This window comes from Oryctolagus cuniculus, chromosome 2 (genome assembly GCF_051225735.1).
Source record: "Oryctolagus cuniculus isolate XC-2025 breed Fujian yellow rabbit chromosome 2, ASM5122573v1, whole genome shotgun sequence".
NCBI classification, from domain to species: domain Eukaryota; kingdom Metazoa; phylum Chordata; class Mammalia; order Lagomorpha; family Leporidae; genus Oryctolagus; species Oryctolagus cuniculus.
The window spans coordinates 131,048,219-131,065,624 of NC_142868.1; the positions used below are offsets into that span (position 1 = coordinate 131,048,219).

Here is a 17,406-nt window from a genome sequence, read left to right on the forward strand (position 1 = left end):
GCTAACATGGTGAGCCTAGACTCAGGGGAAGCTGTGCAAGCAAGAGGAGAAAAAGGCTAAGCAAGGACAGGAACTTGGAAAAGGACCTGTTTAAGGGACAAGACAGACAGCTCCTGACAGGAAGCTCTGGGATTAATATTTCTCCCTGCTTTCTGGGTGCAGAGAGACCTGATGGATGGTGAAGTCAGTAACTTGCATAGGGAAAGCTCGATCCTGGAGTGTTTCGTTTGGAGCCCTCCATATCCCGCACCTGGAGCTTTCCTGATTGGGAGACCGGTTTCCAAACACTATCTTTCTGAGTCCGGCCTCAGCCTTCCCCAGCTCATTAGCTGGAGAATCAAGATGGTGGCCCCGTAAGCTCTCATAACTCTTTTTTTTTTTTAACCTTTAATATATATCACTTTATTTATTTATTTTTTATTTAATGAGCATAAATTTCCAAAGTACAGCTTATGGACCACAATAGCCTCCTCCCCACCGTGTCTTCCCTCCCATCCACAACGCTCCCCTCTTCCCTTCCCCTTCACATCACGATTAATTTTCAATTATCTTTATATACAGAAGATCAATTTAGCGTATGTTAAGTAAAGATTTCCACATTTTGCTCCCACACAGAAACACAAAGTGTAAAATACTATTTGAGCACTAGTTATAGCATTGATTAAACACCTAAGAGTAATTGTGTATTAATTACAGAGTTCAACCAATAGTTTTAAGTAGAATATAAAATGCATCTTTTGTATTGTTGTGGCTTCCCCCCGACCTCCCTCCCTCCCACGGCCCTCCCCTCACCCACTTCCTCTCCCATCCTGCCCTTCATCACGTTTCATTTTCAATTACCTTCATATACCGAAGATCAACTTAATATATACTAAGCAGGGATTTCAACAGGTTGCACTCACACAACCGAACCAGGTATAGGGTATTGTTCGACTAGTAGTGTTGTTTTTGAGTTTCATAGATAAACATATTAAGGACAGAGATGCTGCGTGGGGAGCATGAACCCAGTGACTCCCGTTGTTGATTTAACAATTGGCACTCTTATTTATGACATCAGCAATCACCCAAGACTCTTGCTATGAGCTGTCTAGGCTATGGAAGCCCCTTGAGTTCACCAACTCTGAATTTGTTTAGTCAAGGCCATATCACAGTGGAGGTTCCTTCCTCCCTTCAGAGAAAGGCGCCTCTCTCCTTGATGGCCTGATCCTTCTGCTGGGTGTTGTTCATAACTCTTAAAATCAATCTTGGCAATTTATCTGCTCTGAATAAACTCTTTCCTGTGGAATTTAATGGAATCAGCAAAATACAACTGCAAATCCTTGTTTTTATTTCCTTTTATATTTCCACATTGAAGTAGAAACAAGAGGACGTTTTCATTTAATCTGTGACATTTTGTTATTAAACTGCATGAATTACTCAACAGGGATTTGGTCTCGTAGTTGAGATGCTTGCAATGGAGAACCAGACTTTGTTCCAAGCTCCGGCTGCTGGCTCCTTAGCTTTTTGCTAAGACAGACCCTGAAAAGTAATGGTGACAACTCAAATCATTGGAGTTTTGCCACCCATGTGGGAAGCCTGGACTGTGTGTCTGTATTCCTGGCGTCAGCCCTTGGGCAACCTTGTCTGTTATGCTCATCTGGGGAGTGGATCAGTGGACGGGAGCTTTGTCTCTCTCTCAAATAAATAAATGCAACATATATGTAAATAAATACAAATTAAATTAAAAATTACTTTAGGTATAAGAACCCAGACCATCCCCACCCACATACACACAAAATAACCTTCATACAAAACCCAAACCCAGACAATACAAAACAGAAAATATTGATTTCTTACACAGAAAAATTGTATTCAGTGCAGACTTCTCTATCTCAGATTTGAAGTCAAAGCAATGCATTCTAAATGCTACAGAAAAAGGATTTTGTACTAAGAATTCAATTTTAAACCAAATTGTGGTTTATTGGTAATGTCTATCAAAAATATGTGATAAATGAATATTGATTTAACCGAAGACTGCTAGCACCAACCAGAGATTGATAAAAGGATTCATATTTTTAGAATAAAAATACAGTTGATAAAACTTGGAACCATTTGCAGTTGGAATTCCGTATAAATAGTGTTAGGGCATATAGTTAAAATATTATAGTATTTTAAAGAAAATGTAACAATATGAAAAATGAGTTAACATATGCTGAAAAAATGAGAAAGCAGATAGAAAAAAGTAAATTGTTATAGAGGAAGAAATATTTGCTACTTTTTTCTCATTACTGATGGTAGCTATTAGAAAAAAAATAAGTAGGCTTAATTGCTTTTCCTAAAAAACACAGTAGAATCTAAAACAGATTGTTAAGGTTACTAAAACAGGAAAATTAACACAAAGCAAAAAAGACACGAAAAACATACTTAAAAGGAAAACATAAAGCAAGTCACTAACCTCAAAAACTTCAAGTACTTATGTAATAGCAGGAATTCCAAGCAAATATTAGAATTATAAAAGTAAGTGAAAAAAATGCCCCACAGGGAAAAGAAAGAGAAGTTTGAGAGACAATGTGTAAACAGTAAACAAATTGCAGAATTGATAAAAATGTTTCACTTTGCATACACTGTTGATCAAGAATCAGACTACAGAATTCGGGATTCACACTGCTGCTTTTGTGGATAATAAAGATGCTCTTCCTGTCTTTAAGGGCACTGATGAAAAATCAAATACCAGCTGAGTTCTCATTTACTCATTAGCAGGCTGCTGTTGCCAGTGTTGTAGTTGTAGTTGTGGCTGCTGCTTCCCTATCTGGAAAATTAATTTAATTGTCTCCCTAATCCCATCCACGGGGTCTCAGGAGTTAGGTCCTTATCAACCTCAAGTGCTTGATTCCTTATGTCCCAAAATATCCTTTGTGTTACTGCCATGTTTCCTTAGCTTTTTTTTTTTTTTTTTTTTGGTTGGTTTGTTTTTTGGTTCTGTTAATGAAGTAAGCTAGCTGCCTAATATGTACAAAGATCAGATTTATTTTGCGTGCCCAACCCACATGATGAGAGACCCATAGGTGTGTCCCTGAGGAGGGTCTGGGGAAGGTTTTACCGATTAGGTTAAAACATGGTATTTGGAATTCCTGGCAAATGGCTGAAGCCAGGCCATCAGTGGCCAGATTTAGTGAGAGGGGTGCCAGCACCTGTCTTCCTAAGTCAACAGACCTCTTGCTTCTGAAATAGTTCCCAGGTTCAGGTTCTGGGTGTGGTCTTTCTGGTTTTGAAGGCTAGGGTTTCACTTCTGTGAGTTTCCAGATCGCACGACTAAAAATTTGGGTGCTGTGTTTTCCTCTTTCCTGTACAGCCAAGGCTGGGGAAATTCTCCTAAGAAAACTGTTAGTTCAAAAATAAGATCAGGATAGGTATTTAGCCTAATAGTAAATATGCCAGTTAAAATGCCTTTGTCCCACATCAGAGTACCTGGGTCCAATTTGGCTCTGGTCCTTGACTCCAATTTTCTGCTAATGCAGACCCTGGAAAACAGCAAGTGATGACTTGGGTAATTGTTTTCCTGCCACCCAGGTGGGACTCCTAGGTTGAGTTCCCCACTTGCAGCTGAAGTCTGAGCTCTTGTGTGAATTCAGGGAGTGAACTAGAAGATAGGAGTGTGCTCTCTCTTCCTTCCCCCTTTTCCTCTCTTCCCTCTCCCCCTTTTCTCTCTATTTCAAATAAATATTTAAATATATAGATATATGTTCAAAACTTATGTAAGGAAATAGAACAGAAAGTTTGTGAGTTTGGAATGTTTTGAAGAAACCCATTAAAAGAAGTCTCTACCAATTATCTTTCTGGAATACTCTTTAAATTTTAGATTTGCTACACTAATTCACCATGTCTTTTGAATGCTTTCTTCTTAACTTTCCCATTGTTAGCCCTTTCCAGTCCATCTTACAGAAAATTGTGCTAACTTCACCTCTCAAACCTCAATGGTTTCCTTTTTATAACTTAGACCTTATACAGAATTTATAGCTAAGTGACTTTGATAAAGTCTTTGTCATGTAGAATACATCATTTTTAAAACCAATAAATAACAATTTTTGATCATTTTAGTTTGATTTAAAATTCTGTTAATCAAAAGCATTATTTTATACTTCACCCTAAGTGTATTAAACAACTTCAAATTATGAAATTCTAATGTATTCGTTGATTAACCATTGTTCAAAACGTAAAATAGTCATTAATTCTTAGAAATGTTGGAAGTGTCAATGGCAGTATAAAGTGACCTAATTGTATTTAAGACATATGAAATATTGTTATCAACCTAAGTTGCACAAAAATATAGATAAATGAACTGATAATCATTTTGTAACCAACCTGTTTTCAGACTGTTCACTTCGAGTTGAAGAAAATAAATGAAATAATTGAATATCCTTGATAAAGATGCATAGCAGGCCGAATCTGCTCAAAAGGAAGTGAAATTTTCTCATAGCACTGGGAAAAAGTTTGAAATGCTAAGCATGTAAGACACTTCTATATTACCAAAAAACCTGATAGATCCTAGATGAGAAATAATCTCCAAATTCATGAAATTGTCTAAATTTAAAGTATGCTGTACAATGTGAAAACAATGAGACAGTAATACTCGAATGTTTGGAAAGCCAGAGATTGATTAACTGTGTAGTAGGCATTGCTCAGTGATTTCCTTTCCATTGCATGGTTTATCAATCATGCTTGTTACTATTTACAGAGTTAGAGTGTTTTTTTAATTTCTAAGCAAAAACAACCCATTCTATTATCCAGAGTTAAGTAAAAGTAAATAAATAAAAATATTATATAAGTCATTAATATATAGAATACAGATCACATATTTTTAAAATTCACTTTATAGTACCAGCCACTTAAAAGATGGGGAATAGTTTAGGAAAAGGAAAACAGGAACAGAATATAAAGAATGAGGTTAAGCTCTGCATATAATAATTTATGAACAAAAAAGATCTGAGACAAATATATAAAGTCATAGACATTATGTGTTAATTTTGAGAATCAGATACGTAGACATTTATTATATTATCCTTTGCATTTTTGTATAATTTTGCCTAAGGAGAAAGAAGATTAAATATTTCATAGTGTAATGCCTTAATAGATATATTTCAACTAAAATAAGTCATTGCAATACATTTTCCAGGCCTTTCAACCAGCAAAAATTAAGTAAAAATTTTCAAATCTTAATGTAAGAATGCAAAATTTGGGGCAATTTTATGCTTCTTTAACTAGGCACAATATCTGGCATTTTGACAGCTTTTTATGAATATCTTTTGAATTAAGAAATGTTGTCAGGGACCCTAAATATGGAGGAAAGGTTAAACTGCAGCCTGCAATTGAAGCATTCCATATGGGTGTTGGCTGGAGTACAACTGCACGACTTTTGAGCCAGCTCCCTGCTAATGCACATGAGAAAGTAGTTGATAATGGCCTTAGTGCTTCAGCCTATGCCACACACATGGGAGACAAGGATGGAGCTCCTACCTCCTGGCTTTGGCCTGACCTAGCCCTGGCTCTTGCAGCCATCTGGGGAGTGAACCATCAAATGGAAAATTTTTTTGTCTCCCTTGCCCTCTGTAACTCTATCTTTCAAATAAAGAATCTTCCAAAAATTATAAAAATATAATTTAAAAATAAATTATAAATATGCCCATATTTAATAGAAATTAATCTTCATCGTACTAATTTCTCTAAAAATATACTCCCAGTTTTCTCTAAAATGTTTAGGCATACTGTGTTCTTTACTGTGTATGTGTGTGTGTGTGTGTGTGTATGCATGTGTAATTCTAACCTCAAGGGAAAATACCAATTAGACTTGATTAGAGAGTAGATTCCTTGGGGACAAGATGGCAACAGGTTAAAAGATGGTTTCTTCTATAACTGGTATAACTGTGTTCCCGTGTGGGTATTCCTCTAATGAAACACAAATGTTAACCATGCTGTATTACAAAATTTAGAAATCAGAATCTCTCTATGGCAATGCCCAGTTTCACGATGCAGCATCTAGTGATGCCTTTGGAAGAACAGCCTTAATTGATGATATGAACTGATCAGCAAGATCTGGCAAGTCCTGAGAGGAAATCAAAGTCAATGTGTATAAGCTGATTAAATTTTCCCACATTATGAATGATTAATCACTGATAGTGGATAATCAGGTATTAGGGATAGTTCTAGAGAATGTTGAAAAACAGGCAGAAGTTAGAGTCTGCTTTTTTTCTTGAGGTTTTCCAGTCATCAAAATTTAATTTTCCTGTTTTCTTTCACTTGTTTTTGTTTTGCTTGAAAGGCAGAGAGAGAGAGAGAGAGAGAGAGAGACAATGAGAGATCTTTCATTCATTGGTTCTCTCCACATATGCCTGCAACATGACAGGATCAGGTAGAAGCCAGGAGCCCAGATCCACATCCAGCTCTCCCATCTGGGTGGCAGGGACCCAACTACTTGTGCCATCACCACTTTCCTCCCAAGGTGTTCATTGGCAGGAAGCTGGTAAAATAGAGCCAGGACTCAAACCCAGGCACTTAAATATGAGATGTGAACATCATATACAATATCTTAATTGCTGCACTAAATGCCCTCCCCATGTCTCATAGACTTTGCCACAGGAATAGTTACCTACAGATTCCTTCCTTATGTGTGAGCTACTAAAAACAAAACAAATAGACATACTTTTAAAAACACACACACATTATCATTTGGTGAACCTGAGGCTCTTTTTATCCATAGGCTAATTTTCCTAGTGTAGAAGTTTCAAGTTTCTGTCATTGTGTTGCAGAATATATGTACACAAAAATGTCTTAAAAAACTAATGCCATTCCAATAGTGAAATGGACTAGGGAGATTAGAAGATATTGTGCAGATGGAAATGCAAACCATTGTATCAAATGAACATATGTAAATTATTATAATAGTTAACTGGTAAATATCTGAACAGAAAAACCTTCATCATGAAAACTGAGGCTCTATGTCACCAATAAAGTAAGCAAAATTCTAAAATTAAGAAATGTCCTCTGTTAGCAATACTAATCTCTTGTCTTCTTCAAAAAAGTAATCTGGTAGTAGTATCAGGAACCTTAAAATACTCTGTTCTCGAACATTTTTTTTCTGAGAAAACCATCAGAAATAATGGAATTCTATCACAAAGTTGACTAACAAATTGTTACCTGAAATAAAGCATTAGAAATCACATAAGTGATCAAGAACAATACAATTTAATAAGTAAACATTGTTCCTTGGGATATTACACATGTATTCAAAATCATTTTTCAATATTTAATCTGTGTTGAATATACCTAGAATTTAACTACACCCATTGAGGTCAGTCATTCATCCCTGTCATTTGTTTATGAATTGTTTATTGCTCTTTTACTATATATCTAGCTCTATACTTGCTTCAGGGTGCATTGATGAGTCAAACATTACCCTAGCCACAGAAGTAAACAAAATTCAGGAAAATTAAATGAGGTATTGTGTAAGTTTGTTGAGTGCAAGGTACTGAAGAGGAGAATCTTGTTGAGTCAGCCAACATTTTCTGGAGTGTATTCTAAGATAGAACATGAAACATGAATGGAAGTTAGGTCAACAAAGGCTGTTTAGAAAATTTCCCAGCCAGAAGGAAAATTAGATGCAAATGTCTAGAGTAGGAAACAGATATTGCCCACACAATATAATGTGAATTCTCTTTGAAGTACTCCAACATAAGAATGTTGTTCTGTGGGAAGAAGATTTTGATTGATAGCAGCAACTTTTTTAATAGGTTCTATAGTTTCCATTATATCTTATTTTCAATAAGTGTTGCATGGTATTAAACTAAGAAAAATTAACTTTGTATGTTATCAAGAGATTCATAGGATCACTGGAGACTGACCTTCAAAAGAGGTAATCAATACTTAAATTTATTCTGTACACTGTTCATGAGTTCTCTTGTGTTTGAGTACATTAGCATCAGGATTGGGATATTAATCTATCATCCTGTTTCACGTGCTTCACTTATTAAACTTTCTGACTTCAAGCAGAGAACCTGATGATTAAAATTAATATCAGTAATATGGTAAAATGTTACCCAGAAACATGTTTATCTCACACATGCAAGGGTCACAGAGCTATCACAGATTTTAAAGATGGGGCCAAGTATTTATCTAATTACCTGGCTTAATGACAAAAGAGAAATCAATAGTTTCTCAGAGAATCTTTTTTTTTTTTTTTTTTTTTTTTTTTTTTATCCAGAGCTTGCTTTAAAACTAGGTTATATTTAGGTGACTGACTAGCTAATGGAACATGAAGTCATGCGGAGAAGTGAATTGGGCCCACAATTATTAAGCAAATTAACATGCTAGTTCAGCATTTCAAATAGATTTCATCCTATTTTGATATATGTTGATATTTGAGTTTCTTCTTTATTATATGGAACACAAATGATTTCTATTGAAATATCTGCACTGTCCTCTGAAGATCTGTATACACTTTGTCATAAATTACTGTATGTTGTACTGTATTAGAAAGAGATAAGAGGCATTGTACACACCTTCAGGAAGTTTTCAAGATATGTCTGTGCACTTACCAGAAGTATCAACAAAACATCTTAAGTGCCACAGACAATAGGTTCTTGGGGAGAGCAGAAGACAAACTACATGGTCCATGAAAGTCCGTGTAGGTTTCCTGGAAGATGTCTCCTGTGCACTTCAAGAAAGGGGAGATGGAGGCAAGTAGGGAGTGACACTCAGAGAAGCACTTCATTGTTTGTAAAGGCATTTCGCAATGTCATTGTAATTGATTTTCTTATTCTAATTTCACTGTATTGTTGCTGGTTAATATTGCAACATTAGTAGGAATTTTGTTGATTCTCATTTTAATTTGTCCTTAAGATCAGAAAAAATTGCAGTGTTTCTATTGGCAGTTATATTACTTTGATTTACTTCCTTTAGGCTTTATATACTGCTATTTTATTCAGAAGCAAATTGTGTTTGTCATCTATTGGCACAAAATAAATCACAAAATAGCAGCTTAAAACAACACGTACTCATTGCTTCCTAAGTGCTGTGGGTCACAAGTCCAAGTACGGTTTGCTGGGTCATTTGCTTCAGGGCCTCCTGTAAGGCTCAAATGAAGGTGCTGACTTGTGCCAGGGTTACATCTGAACAGCTGACTGGAAGAGCTCTCCTTCAAGCTTGCTTGTACAGTTGCTAGGATTCACTTCCTTGCAGGCTGTGTGACTGGGGGCTGAATTCCTTCCTGACTCTCAGAAGTATCACTTGGCAAGTGGACCTCACCATAGAGCAGGTCATAGCATGGCAGCTGGCTTCATCAAAGCCAAACAAGGAGGCCGTGTGTCAGGCACAGGATAGTTACAATGGTGCCCAACAGAAACACAATCCCTGGGGAAGACACCATAGTCTGTCTTCCACGCAGTTTTCCATGTTTTATGTGCTTGGAGTATATAAGTTGTGGCAGCAACACAAAGTTTTTAATTCAGTACATGTGATTATTTAAAACTAGAAAATATGGTAAATCTATCAAGATTGCTGTATGAATCCTAGTTATTAGCTGAAACTAGATTATATTCTAAACTCTATATTCTCTAGTGACTGTTATCCATTGTTGTCAAATCTTTGATTCCACTTACTATCATCTGTTCTATCAAGAAATTTGGAAATCTGCTAATGCCAACTTTTTTATTAATACACACGAAGTAGTCATTGGAAACTTAAAGTTTGGAAAAATAGTTGCCCATTTCTTTTAAATGGAAGTTCATTTTTTCCCTACCTTAGCATCTCTGTATGTATAGAAATTGGTACAATCTGCTGCACAGCACAGATTATGCCATTTTTAAACATGGGTGACCATGCTGATGCTGTATTGATTTTTTTCATAGTTTTCATAATCTGCAACTTACTGTTTTGCAATCTAATTGTGTGGTGCACATGATGCAGAACTCTGTTAGCATAGTCAGGATTTACTCAGAAAAGATGTTCAGTACCAAGGTTGGATGATTTAAATGTGAGTTGTTAGGGATCAGCTGAGGGAAGCAATCCTATATGTGTTTTCTTGACACCTAACCACTTCACAGTCTGCATTCATGAGAGCCTTGTGTTTGGTGATTACATTTATATGATAAACAGGCATACACCACTAGTGTGCAATTTTTATGGCATTACAAATAATATTGATTCACCCTGCTGCCGGTGGATTTTTGTGACTTTTCCTATTGAAAAAAAAATCACTTGGGAAAGGAAAATGTTTACCTTTGTATAAATTTGACATGCACAGGAGTAGAGTAAAAATGAAAGCTCTGGAGAGATTAAGAAAGGAAGAGGTCTGCTGCTCTGTTTAGCAATAGAATAAAAAAACAGATGGAGAGTTAGCTGGACACAGCTCCCCTTCACCTCTTGTGCACTTGCACTTGCCAATAGCTGCATTTCCCAGCAGCTTCTTCTTTCTTGAAATAAGGAAAAGCAAACTTACTCCCTCAAGATTTCATTTCATTCTCTTGGATAACCCTCAAGTTGCCATCAGTTTTCAGAGTGTTATAACAATGCCTGCAATCACTACTTAGTAATACAGGATTTGGGAAGAGAGGCCAGGAGAGTTACAGTGTCTCTTACTGTACATAACATGCAACTCTTGTAAAGGGACCCTGTCAGACTACTCAGCAACTCCACAGACCCAAATGCAAACTATACATTCTTCCTGGAGTAGGCAGTAAAAGGCACTGGTGTGCAAAAAAATGCTGAGAAAGCAGGAAGCACTAGAGGACTCCAGTAGGATAAAAGGCCATATGTCTTTATGGTGAGAAATAAAAGAAGAATCCTGGCTACTAGTGAGCATGAAAGATCCCAGGATACTCCTCACAGGATGGGACTGCTCATCTATCTATTTTGGCAATATTCCAATTTGAGCCATTGTTTTGGCCTCCCTGAATCTCTCTTTCCATTCACTTCATGTTGAAAATATCTCCTCTTTCTGTCTTAAATTAACACTAGCTTTTACTCAGATGGGCATGTTACAAATAAGCATATATAAAAACATTGTGAAAATCTCAAGTAATATGCAAGTTTATATTAGAGTTGTCATTATCACAACTATTTTCAATTTATATATAGTTACCTCGTAGAGTATTATGTTGTCCATGGGTATTGTTTCCGATTGTGGCTTACTTCCAAATTCTCTTCAAATCTTACAACACCAACTCTCAATCTTATTTCCCACAAATCCATCTTGCCTCTGGTTGCATTGTATTTTGATATTAATAGCATAAGTTAACTTATTACCACACGTAATAACAGCCATGTTTTCAAATATATATTGGGAGTTAGCAGGCATTTTTTCAAGTTTCCCCTAAATGTCTGACCTTTTTTTAAAAAAAATCAATTATCTGCCCTTTCCCACTTTCTATTCATTTTTCAAATCAGCCTCAGAATAAGTTAAATAGTATCCCATGAGATGCATTAGCTTTGTCAGTATGCATTTATAAGATTCGGGCCAGTCTACTGGAATTTATATGTGCAACTAGTGACTATTCCTGTTATACAATCTGAAAGGCAAGGAGCAGAATCCATCTCTTCAACCTGCCACCTGGAGTTGTCTGCCTTAAGGTTTTATTAGCTTTTAAAATACAAAGCCTCAGAGAAGTAAAATGAAGTTGTTAAGAATTGGACATGCAATCGGGTGAAGTAAATTCCCTATACTTCCCTGAAAGCAATTTTAATAGGGCGGCCAAGGAAGGTATAATGAGAATATGCGGACTGAGAGGAGAGGAAGGGACAAGGTGTGATTTAATGGGGGTGCAAAAAGACTGCCCAGAAAAGTTCTCAAATGATCGGAGACCTACTTCATCCTCTTTCATCCAGGTCTGACTCAGTTTAAGTTTTTTATGCTACTCTTTATTAAGTGACAAGGCTCCCTTTTACATGTCACCTATTACAAATCCACTGGATTTTGTATTATGTTCTTAGCAATATTTCTACATAGAAATAGGCAATATAAAAATAACTTGAACTTTCTTAAGTTGAGAGAAGGCTATGCAAGGTTTTTTTTTTTTTATTCTGCTAAATCCTTTCTTTCATATAATCCTAAAATAGCCCTATGAAATTGCTGATAGATCTGTAGGAGTTTAACACTTGTACTCAAGGGGAAAAATTAACTGTGTGCATTGTGCAAAGAACATTATGATTGAAAGGTGCTATCTAAATGAGAAATATTTTTTCTTATTCTGTTCACACTCAAAAAATTGTTGAAAACTGACCCTTACATATGTCTGTTGATAGAAGATATTGAGATTTTAATAAATGTGATTCAGACTTGTGTAGGAGTATAGGCTGAGATTTTTACTTGACATCTTCCTGAGCTATTAGTTTTACCAACCAAGAAAAGTAATAATGTAAAAATATAGAGCTTATTTTCGAGATTTTCGATGAGAATCTCCTCCTGATATCTCACCAGAGAGTGACTGAGTTTAGTTGAAAACAAATCTTGATTCCATCAGATGATTTTACGTTCTTTTTCTGACTCAGCCTATGATACATTAGCCAGGGTCCTAATATCCTTGTTGAATGGAACATCTGAGTCAACAGGAAATGTCTTTACATCTGAATTGATTGAGTAGGGCTTTCTTAGTTACTTTGGCAATAAGAATCAGTTGTGGTTTTTTTGTAGCTGATGCTATAGAATGCTATAGAAGCCAATAAAATCTAACACCTGTGTATTATAGAACTTAGGTGGACTTTGCATTCCTAATTGAAATGAAAAGGAATATAAGTGTATGTGTACATATGAATATATTACAGGGAGAGGGTATGTCTGATGGAAATACATTTTATTTTAGAGAACTGATACTTCACAGTGCTGTGAACTGTAAATTGACAAAAACCTATTTCACAAGGTAAAGTCAGTGATTAACCATTGAAATGGTGTCATTTGAGAGGAAAAAAATCTATGCACAGTGATGAGAGTGAGTTTCAGGATCACTATCACACCATAAGCACATTAACAGCAAATATCTCTTCAACTGAAAAGTCCCTGAAGGATTTATTATAGCAGCCAACTTCTAAGGCTTATAAACAAGAAACAAACAAAAAATTAAAACAAACACACAATTTCCATCCCAAATACACCCAGAGGAAAACAACAGAAACAGTCTTTCCAATGTTTTGGCCAAATCCCAGATTTTTTAAAAATATTTTATACTTGGATTTATTTGTGCCCAATTTGATTTGCAAACATGAACTGAAGATTTGCATATTTGTGTTCAGTGGCAGAATTGGTTTCAAAGCCTCAAAGAAACTCATCCAACAAGAATCATACTGCATCCTAATGCTCTTTATTCAGGTCAGCCCATCATTCTCACATGCTTGTTGACTGGTAGAACGCAAGGAGACAAGTTACCTAAAGTGATGTGACAAAATGGGATACATCAATCAAAGTTGTGTGAAAGAAGATACAGTTCAGTGTTTTAATTTTTTTGCCTTTTAGAAGGAAAACATTTTAAATGTGTCATTAAAAAAAAAGCAGAGAGCCAATCTGAAACCGAAAAGGAAGAAATACAGTATTGATCCAAGTGCTGCTTGCTGAGTCATAAGGAAATTGAAATTGCTCTAAGGAAAGAACTGTAACTAGCACAGCTGATGAACGCCTGGGGGAAATGTTCACAGTGAGATCACTGCACCCCAGTCATCCCACGTGGGCGAGCTTCGGCAGGGCTTCGACGAGAAGGCTGGTGGGAACTGAGGTGTTCCTCAGTGGAAAGACATACAGCTAGGTACGAACTAACTCTGAAGTGTTAAGTGGCCCCCAGGCCGATGCACTTGTTCACATAGGATGGATCTGGGAGAGGTAGGTCATTGGTTCTCTTCTACGGCTCAAATATCACCCATCTCTGAAAGGAACAGTGCCAAGTTACTCTTTTGCTTCCTTTCAGAGTTGGAATACAGAATATTACAAAGGCCCATCCCCAGCTGCTCCTTTCACTCTAGCTACTTAGTGAAATCTCCCGTGGAGTTTATCACTCTGATAGTCACACGTATAGGCTTCAAAATTATTTATTTGGAGAAACAGTTGTCGTAATGTGGTGTTATATTCTAGACTCAGTCTTGAGAGGTCTAGATACAAATTTGCTTTAGTTTCTTAGAATAAGCAATGTGACGTATTTAATATGTCTTTATATATTATAAAGGGTCATCAGAAAATATCAGTCCTCTATTTGGTCTAAATATATGAAGGTACTTCAAAAAGTTCATGGAGAATGGAATTAACAGATAAACTTATTTAAGGGGTAGGCGTTGAGAAACCCTCACCCCATATGGGAATGTCAGTTCAATTCTGGCCTTACCGCTTCTAATCCAGTTTGCTTTTCATGCATTCTTGGAGGCAGCAGAGAGTAGCTGGATTCTTGGGCCCCTGCCACACACATGGGAAACCTAGCTTTGGTCTAACTCAGCCCTGGTAGTTGTAGGCATTTGGATAATAAACCAGAAGATAAGCTATCCTCCCTTCTCCCCCTTTCCCTCCCTCCCCCCCTCTCCCTCCTTCCCTCCCTGCCTTTCCCTCCCTGCCTCTTTCTGTTTCTTTCTCTCTCTGTTTCCCCTCCTCTCTTGAAAATAATCATTAATTAAAAAAAATACATTGTTGGTCCAAACATTTTTTAAAATATACTTTGTGGGGTCCAGCACTGTGCTATAGCAGGTGAAGCTGCTGCCTGCAGTGCCATTATCCCATATGAGCACCAGTTCTAGTCCTGGCTGCTCCACTTCCAATCCAGCTCTCTGCTATGGCCTGGGAAATCAGTGGAAGATGGCCCAAATTGTTGGGTCCCTGCACCCTCGTGGGAGACCTGGAGGAGGCTCCTGGCTCCTGGCTTGGAATTGTTGCAGCTCCAGCCATTATGGCCAATTGGGGAGTGAACTGGCAGATGGAGGACCTCTCTCTCTCTGCCTTTCCTTCTCTCTCTGTGTAAATATATATATAATATATATATATGTATATTTGTATATATATACCTTTATATATATAAATATATATACCTTTATATATATATACAAATATACATATATATTGTTTGTATATATATATATACACACACACACATTGTTTTCATACTATTCATTTTCCATGAACTTTTTGAAGAATCATTGTATAGTCTTTACCTTTTTTTTTTAGTCAACATTTATGTTCAAAGTAAGTGTATTTCTGCCTGACTTATTCCTTTGAAGTGAGGGAGGTTCTTAGAAATTCCCTTTATTCTGAAATATTTAATCTTGATTTTAGCAATTATGAAAGGAAACTCAAAATCTTGCAAGTCATGATGTTCAATGAGAAGATAGGTGAAATAAGGAAAAATATCTTCAAATAAGGATAAGAGTTTTATATAAGGATAATACTTTCTCTGATAAAGTAGGGAGGAATACTTTCTCTGATAAAGTAGCGAGGATAGATAAAATCTGACTCTAAGAGGGGTGGGCATTTGGTCCTGCAGTTAAGCTGCTACTTGGAATGCCTACATCTTACACAGAAATGCCTGTTTGAGTCCCAGCTATGCACTCCATTCTAGCTTCCTGTTAATGTGTACCTTGAGAGGGAGAATATGATAGTGGAAGTAGTTGGGTTCCTGCCACTTGCATAGGAGACCCGGATGACATTCTCAGTTCTTGGCTTCAGCTTGGCCCAACTCTGACTTTTCTGGGCATTTAAAAAGTGGATCAGTAGATAGAAGTTCTCTCTCTAGATATCTGTCTTTTTTTTTTTCTTTTGAAATAAATTGAAAACTGAGTCAAAATGTACAATATTGCACTGGAAAGAAACTTCCCTATGTGTATAAACTTAACCAAATGACCATTGGTTGTGAAAAGGCATTACAGGTCCACTGATGTGAACATCACGTTCTGCTGCCCTTTGACTCTTCACTACAGGTAGCTCCTGACCAGGTGAACCCATGTTGTTACTAGTCAGTCAGTATTTCTCAACCTCCTCCTCCAAGATGATGTGTAGACAGTTGATAGCAAGAAGAGCATAGTTCTTGACTGTGGCTCTACAGGGAGCAAAGTGAAAGAAAGGAATCCAACACACAATGTTAAATAATTTCCTCTATGTGTGTGCAAAGTGGTCCACCAATATTCATTGTGCTATGGAAACATACAAAGGAACAAGAACAATGTAACCTAGTCAGGAATAGAGAGATGTTTCAGGGCCCCAAGTAACCCACAAAATACAAGAATATGAATAAGTAAGAAGTAAGATTTGGGTGATATTGTAAGAACCATATCTGGCTGGAATCACTCATTTAAAATCTCCAGCAAACAGTTTTTAAATTTGTGTATAAATAACTGAAGTTTAGAGAAAAATCTACCCCCTGAGTATTTCATTCAATTTCTGGGTAACTGGGTTTCCTATCAAGAGGAAATTTCTCCACTCCACATTCTACTTTTTGATGTAAATTCCATTACTTAAAAAATGAAATTAGTTTTTTTTTTACATAATCATATTAAATACTAGAAAGTTGCTATCATACTTTCTCCTCAATTTTTATCTCTTAGAATATTTCTCTGTTTCCTTTTATGGAATATTTCCAGTTGATTTAGTAACCTTGATTATCAGTCTTTAAAAGACTTATATTTTGTTTGGTTTCTCCCATTCAAACGTAATGAACTACTTAGTCCTAAATCTTTTCAAGTCTTGGAGATTTTCTTAGAACAGAGTTAAGTATTAACATTTATTCTTAATTTTATCCTATTATACACAGCTTAACATTTCAATAGAATATAAAAATACAGAGAGAGAGGGAGAGATGGGGAAAGATTCTCCTTCCATTGATTCCCTCCCCAGATGGCGGCAAACAGCCAGTGCTGGGCCATACTGAAGCCAGGAGCCAGAAGCACCATTCAGGTCCCTGACGTAGGTGGCAGGTGCCCAAACATTTGGGCCTCTTCTGCTGCATTTCTTAGACCATCAACAGGGAGCTGGATTGGAACTGGAGCACCTGGGACATGAACTGGCACCACATGACATGATGACATCACAGTCTGTGGCTTTATCCACCACACCACCATACCCTGATGACAACTTTTAGAATCTCGTATAATCACCAGTGTATTTCAGGTCTCTGAATATTAATATTATAAAATAATATGATTGCTTTTACTTCTAGATTATGAGAAGCATTGTTAAAAATAAATCTGGCAATATATAAGGAGATTTACTTTCTTCTTTTTCTCTCTGCTTTCTATTAATATTGGGGAGAGGGAATTTATTTGTGAATAAAAATCTCCAGTGGAGGTGGGGGCAGGGAACTTGTTGTGGGACAGCAAATTGAGCTGTAGGTTAAAGCACTCTCATGACATATTAGAGTGCCAGCGCGAGCCCTGGCTCCTCTACTTCTGATCCAGCTTCCTGTAGTGTGCCTCGGAAGGCAC

The 17,406-nt window shown here is 36.7% G+C and overlaps 1 protein-coding gene across 1 annotated transcript in view; it reads left to right on the forward strand.

Moving 5' to 3' along the window:
- LRRTM4 (leucine rich repeat transmembrane neuronal 4) overlaps window positions 1-17,406 on the forward strand; it is an 807,195-nt gene that overhangs the window by 672,703 nt on the left and 117,086 nt on the right. The gene's annotated exons all lie outside the window — the stretch shown is intronic.